The following is a 6,739-nucleotide window of genomic DNA, read 5'->3' on the forward strand; positions in this document are numbered from 1 at the left end:
TTTTTATTATAAAAAAAATTAAGTGAGTTGATTGCCAATAATTTACATGGATCAGGGCATAACTTTATGTTCAAATATCGTTTGCAAATATATATACACATCTTCCACCATCAAGACACTAATAAAAAGACTCACCAGAATGTTCATATGTATGAGAGTAGAGCCAGAAAAATGGGTCGAACTTATCAGGCCAGCTTGTTTAAGCCTATATAACAGTAGAGTTGGGCTTGCAAATATGACTCCAAAATGAATTTAGGACTTAAATGGACTGGCCCTCGACTCTGCAAGGCCAGCTTGTTTAAGCTTGCATGTGCATATTTTTTTTAATTAATTCTTATGACTTTCACTCTTTTTAGATTTAAAAAAAATTAAACTAAATCTTGCTTTACATCACATGTCAGCTCATATCTACTGAGGATGGAAGGCAAAAAAAAAAAAAAAAAAAAAATAGCAATGAAGAATCATTGATAAAAAATTATATTAGTCAATGATCACTTGCTGTTAAAATTCGAGTAAATACTTATAGATTCGGGTTAACCTTTATTAATAAGTATTCATTTAAGTTTTAATAATAACTCATTTTAAATTAACAATAGTTCATTATAGCTTATTTTTCATTTAGGTTTTGACAAAAACTGATTCTTAATTGATATAAATTTCATACAGAAATTCTTGGTTGCTATTTTTTTTAAAATACAACTTTAAATCCCTTAATTCATCTAGATTCACGATAATGATTTGTTCACTTCCACATTTACTCCTTTCTTCAATATCCTTCTCTCCTTTTTGCTACTACAAGTTGCCCTTACTCTTCAGCAAGTCATCGCATCGTCGTCCTCGTCCCTATCATCATAACACACAAGTCATCCTTGCTCCTGTTTTTGCTCACTCTTTAGTCATCCCTGTTGCTCACTCCAATAGTGCTCTATCCCAAGAACCAAATCTCAACAATGCTCAACTAGTTGACGCTCGTTGTCATCAATCTTTCAAGTCCTCCTATCACTTATCATGCTCGTGCATTCGTGACTTATGAGCTAAGCTCTATCTGATGCACATATTGTGCCCATGCTCTTTGTTTTCCTTGGTCTTCTAGTCCCATATCTTAGTCCTTCAAGGGTCAATCTCATCTAATTTCGGTTGGGTGTTTATTGGCTTAGTTGATTCACTGCTTATTGCCTTGCTATCATTTCATTTGTGTTTTTAGTTTATTTAAATGTTATTTAGTTATTTTTTTATACCTTTTTTGATTGGGTATTATATTAAAATGAAGTAATTTTTTATTTGATTAAAAAAATAAAAATAGTTAAAAGGGCTTGGAGCCCCCTATGTCAAGGGCCGAGCTTCATATATCAGGGTCTTAAAAAAAACTTGGATTTAAAAGGACTGACCCATTTTTCTAGCTTTATATGAGAGCATTTCTTATACATTGAAGCGGAGCCTGTGAGAATGCTTACTATAAAGTCAAACTTTTTTCATAAGAAAACAAAATAGCAAAAAAAAAAAAAAAATACACGAACTCATGTTGTTTTGCATGATGATTTAATGTGCCAAAAAAAAAAGAAGAGATTAACAAAAAATTAAATAAAATAGTGAAATATTGTGAGAAAGAAAACGTATAAATATAATAATTAATGGCAGTAACATTCAAAACATTGACAAAAACTGAGCTGTAAGGCAACGTAATAAATAATGATGAGGAACTTAGACCTTGATTAACCTTAGTGTGAAAAAAATCTATTCAAGACCTAACAAAAGCCTGAATATGAAAGCAAAATTGAGAAAGCACAAACGTACGAACCAAATGTTTCATAATTAAACGCGTAGGTTTATTAATAAGGACAAGAATTAAAAGTAGAAAACTGAAAAAACCCCACATACACGCGTATTACTTAGAATATAAAGGAAAGTCAACAAATTAATATTGTGGCTTCAATATGAACACCAGGGTTTCAAACAGGCTATGGCTGACAAATGACCAATAGACGAATACTAGCTAGGTCTTCCATTTTGCAACGTCGTACAAACTAAGGTTTCAAATTACACACTTCTTCTAATTAACATGAACCACATGAAAAAAATTCATAGCATAGCTTAATTAATGCGTCTGTCTCTTTGACTTGAATGTACCATGCTCTTGACTTTAACCTTTTAAATTTTAAATATAATATGATTAACGTACATTACACATGGGTGTATAATTTTATAGCATTGAAAACTGAATTAACCTAACTAATTTAGTGAAATGTTTTGTTCATTACCAGTCTATGACCACAGATCAACTATAATTTTGATAATTAGCATTTAAACTAGTACTTTTTAATTTGTGTAAACATGACTCACCACCTAAGAAATTTGTTCCAAGTTTAGTGAATTGTATTTGAGTTTAGTTTTTGGGAGGGAAAAAAAATTCTAATACAAGGGGGAAGTGGTAATGCAAAACGGTAATGTAAGAAATAAAACTGAAAATTCACTTATTAGTCTTAGAAAATTCAGAATAGAATTCTAATATCTAATAATATAATATATTAATAATAATATTAACTTAATTTTTATTAATTTAATTCACAAAAAAAACAATTATCTTAAAGAACAAAATGTTTGTTATGCTTAAATGTTTTAAATTTTAATGAAACTAAAAGCTAGAGAAGTAGAATTATCATTAATTATTAATAGGGGAAAAGATAAATATGCACCAACTCAAGCTATAGGACGTCCAAAACTATTGGTTATTTTATTTATAATCAATAAATGAAATGGTTACTTTCATGATTATGGATTGAAATGAGATTTTGGGTTAAACATTGACATTAGTATTATAATAAGGCCCAAAAGCCAAGAGAATATTTTTGTTTTTTCCTTTTGCTGTATTTTTTTTCCTGTTCAAACACTATTGGTGTGTGCTAACGTATATATTTAACATAATTAAGATGAAAAAATAGCCATTAGGCTTGGATTGATTAAGGCATGGACCTCCTTTGGAATTGATCATGAGAAACTGCAAAAAAAGAAATAGAATCTACTCCTATGCGTTACATGTTAAGCTGGCATAAATACGTGACAATATTTAATAAATAAAGGTTGAAAATTATACAAATCATTAATTGATCATTCGACCAAAATCTATGGGTCCCACAAAAATAAATTAAACTAAAAGGACAAAAAAATAATGAGTGAAAAAAAAAGAAGGAACACAGATTTCAATAAAAAGCAAAACATCTCAAATTATTAGAGTATCATTCATATGCTAAATGTAAATGCAAAAAAGTCAGAATCAATATATATATATATATATATAATCAATATAAAATTTATAAAAAGCTGTATTATTTTTTAAGTCATGAATTGTAAGGCCATTTTTTATAATCCATGTAATGCGTGTGATGCAATTTGGTGTATGAGTGTATTTATATAGATAAAAATGTAAAACTCAGGAAAATAAATAATAGAAGGTTATCGCCCAATGAGATAAAATATTAACATGAGTTGGAATCCAGGGCTGGTGGTAGTTTGACTGTCAATTGGACTGTGTTTTGTAAAAAAATTTTGGCCCCATTATAGCTCGGCCCATCCTCAATAGTATATATTAATATATTATTAATTTAAATATACCACAAGAGTAATTGCAAATAGTTAGTTAGGTTCCATAAATATTAGTGTTACAGTACTGAATAGATTCATAATTGGATTTTAAATCATAATTTCAAATGCAGTAATATAAGTTCTAACATATTTTTTGGTATACAAATGGATATAAATATGTAATAGCTTAATCACCTTAGGTCCATTTATATAGTCAAAATGACAACCCAGAAATTTATTAATTTATATGTCGACGGGAGAGTTTTGTATTTAAATCAATCAATTACAATTTCTTGTTATTGATAAAATAAATTAAAACAACAAAAAATAGTTTAAACTTTAAACTCATTTAAATAAAAAAGAAAAAGAAAATAAATGAACCACAAAATATAACCAACCAAGAAAACAAGAGGTTCTCAGACTCTCGTATCGACTTTCACTTCATATCATGGATCCACCCAGAAACGCAAAACCAAGAATAAGAGGTATCATTTCTGCGCAGAAACTCACAGAACTTGCAGAACATTCCACTGTGTTGGTCTTGTTGGCATTATCATCACCATCGTCACTCTCATTTGCAGATGACTATTTCGTGCTATCAGATTTATGCGAATCTGCCTTCGCAGCAACCGCCGGCGAAGGTGCCGGAGCCTTAGGAAGCACAAAGTCTAGGGGAAGAAGCACCTTGTCCACCTGATATATGACGAGCTTGTTGTCTGTGTATACGGTGCCGGTCACGGTGGCGTTAACCGCACCTGTGGTCATGCTCACTCCGCTGCTGCCTGAAGTCGTGACGTTCAGTTGAAGTCTCTTCGGGTCGTCGCCGGCCTGGGTCTGAACTGGGTTGGTGAGAGTATCGAAGTTGGAGATAGAAACGAAGGAAGAGATGGTGTGGAATTGAAGAAGCTCGACCTTTTGCCTGTCACTGAGGGAGTTCAAGAACCCTGGTTTGAGTTTGGAGAATGCGCCGTCCTCAGGGGCGAAAATGGTGAGTCCGCCGGAGCGTGAGGTCATGAGCTGCGAGTTGAGTTGGTTGATGAGCTGTGTTGTCTTCAACAAACGTACAAGAACAGAGAATCTCTTGGCCTTCCTCAGAATTTGAACAATATCAATGGTGAGACGTTTGGGGATGGCCGGTGTCGGAGCACCATTAGGTGAAGTAGGTACCAGAGGAACCGTATTGAGTCCAGGGGCCGGTGCAGTAGCCGGAACCATTGGAGGGGATGTCTGAGGCGATGCAGTCGGAGCCTGAACTGGCGACAACTGTGCTGAAGTGGTGGTGCAATAAAACAAGGTGACCAGTAGTAGAAGAGAAGTGAAGACAAGTGATCCTTGCATTGTAACTTCTTTGTTTCTGTTGGAGGTTGTGTAAGAGACAGCTTACACAAGTGACTAGAGAAGAACTTGCGATGTGTGAATATTTTATTGTGAGGAGAAAAAAGATATGGAATTTTATAGTTAAGTGTCTGAGTGGACGGCAATAATAATGGTGGGCTGATAAAATAGCAGGCTTAGTTGGTAAGAGAAAATGACTATTGAAATGTATGACTACAACTTTCTTGTTAAGAAGTAATAATCTCCTTACCTATCTTGGGAAGGTATGTTGGTAGTGCGATATCATTATTGATGATTAAGCGTTAGATGGTTAGGGTGAAAATAACAATAAGGGATACATCAGCGAACAACTTGGCTTTCATATCGAAGGGACTATAGATCAACGTCAATTGGGATACATGTACTATGAAGTATAATGTCATGGGATGGCTATTTTAGATGAGTATATGTTGAAATATTTGCATCAATCAAATTTTTAGCTTTCTTACATGGGATGTACCATGTAGCCTCAGTTATGATTAAGGAATTTAGCCTTACACCTATATAGATCCATGAAACATTCTCCGTCTATATAGATCTTATCTATACCTTGACAAAACCAAACAATCTAGAATGTAGACTGATGTATCAGCATATATATCCTCCTCAACTTGGATTAACTCTAATTCATCATCTTAAGACTTGGTTATTATATATCGCCAACACTTTTATTGGCAGGAGCTTAGTTCTCCTCCTTGTTCTGTTAATCAGAAAGAAAATCTAATTTATTTCCCGTAATCAATATAATCATCAATGTAATATAGAAAAATTTAAAAAAGTACAGAATATAAATTGTAACAATATAACTCATTATTTGAGGCATCAGGAAAATATAGGACCTATTCTAGTAAATTACAATATACTACACACACAGAGCTCCTCATTATTCACAGTAATATGATTCATTTTGGGCTTTGTGCATATAACAAGTCTCACATGGGAAAGTCTTACAAGTTGAGTGAGGTCTATAAGTTCAAGAGGTTTTTCCATCCAACAAGATAATCTTTTGGGATGTACTATCTCCTTTTAGGCTTGTGCTTATTATATTAGTATTGTTATTGAGAAGCTGGTGTTATGAAAAAAGTTATCCATAAAGGGTTCTGATTCGTTGAGGTTGAATGAAGTGTCATGAGGTGAAGTTGTTGTGGACGTCGGTGTGACCTTGTAATGAGTTCCACATTTGGGGAGCCTCAAAAGTTGAGTGGAGTTTATAAGTTTAAAGAGCTTTTCATTTGATAGGTTAATTTTTGAAATATGTTCTCCTTTTAGACATGTGCTCATTACAATGCAATTGTATGAATCTCAACTAAATAGTGTACAAAATGGAAGTCCAAAATGTTTCCTGGCAAAACTTAACTGTACAAGTTGCTTCTCTTCGTTTATCTATAGTATTTGCTTGATACATTATCTTTATTTAAAGTACTTTTTTTTAATCAAATCAAGGCACAATTTGTATAAAATTAAAGTAAACATGATTTTATTTAAGCTTAACATTTAAGCCAAATCATAAAGATCTTGTTAGAAAAAACATTATTTGTGGCTTATTATATAGGCTGCGCTACTATTTCAAATTAATAGCTTGGTAAATAAACTTTTTCCTGTACATCCCTCATGTAAATATTTAGCTTATCCAACAACTTTCTCATACTCTACCAACTTCATGTTTAGCCAAAATATTTTTTTTAATCTTCAACAGATTGGCTTCAAAACAAGTAGATTTTATAATAAAAAATTATTTAAAAATATTACAATCGTGTGGGAAGTCTGTAATTTGATTGTATGTCCA

General features: G+C 32.6%; 1 pseudogene; it reads right to left on the reverse strand.

Moving 5' to 3' along the window:
• Positions 1-3,969: 3,969 nt before the first annotated feature.
• Positions 3,970-5,025, reverse strand: LOC129286960 (fasciclin-like arabinogalactan protein 12; annotated as a pseudogene).
• Positions 5,026-6,739: the final 1,714 nt, after the last annotated feature.

Source organism: Prosopis cineraria, unplaced genomic scaffold, assembly GCF_029017545.1.
Source record: "Prosopis cineraria cultivar Desert tree isolate PC_DT_omini unplaced genomic scaffold, ASM2901754v1 PC11, whole genome shotgun sequence".
Lineage (NCBI taxonomy): Eukaryota > Viridiplantae > Streptophyta > Magnoliopsida > Fabales > Fabaceae > Prosopis > Prosopis cineraria.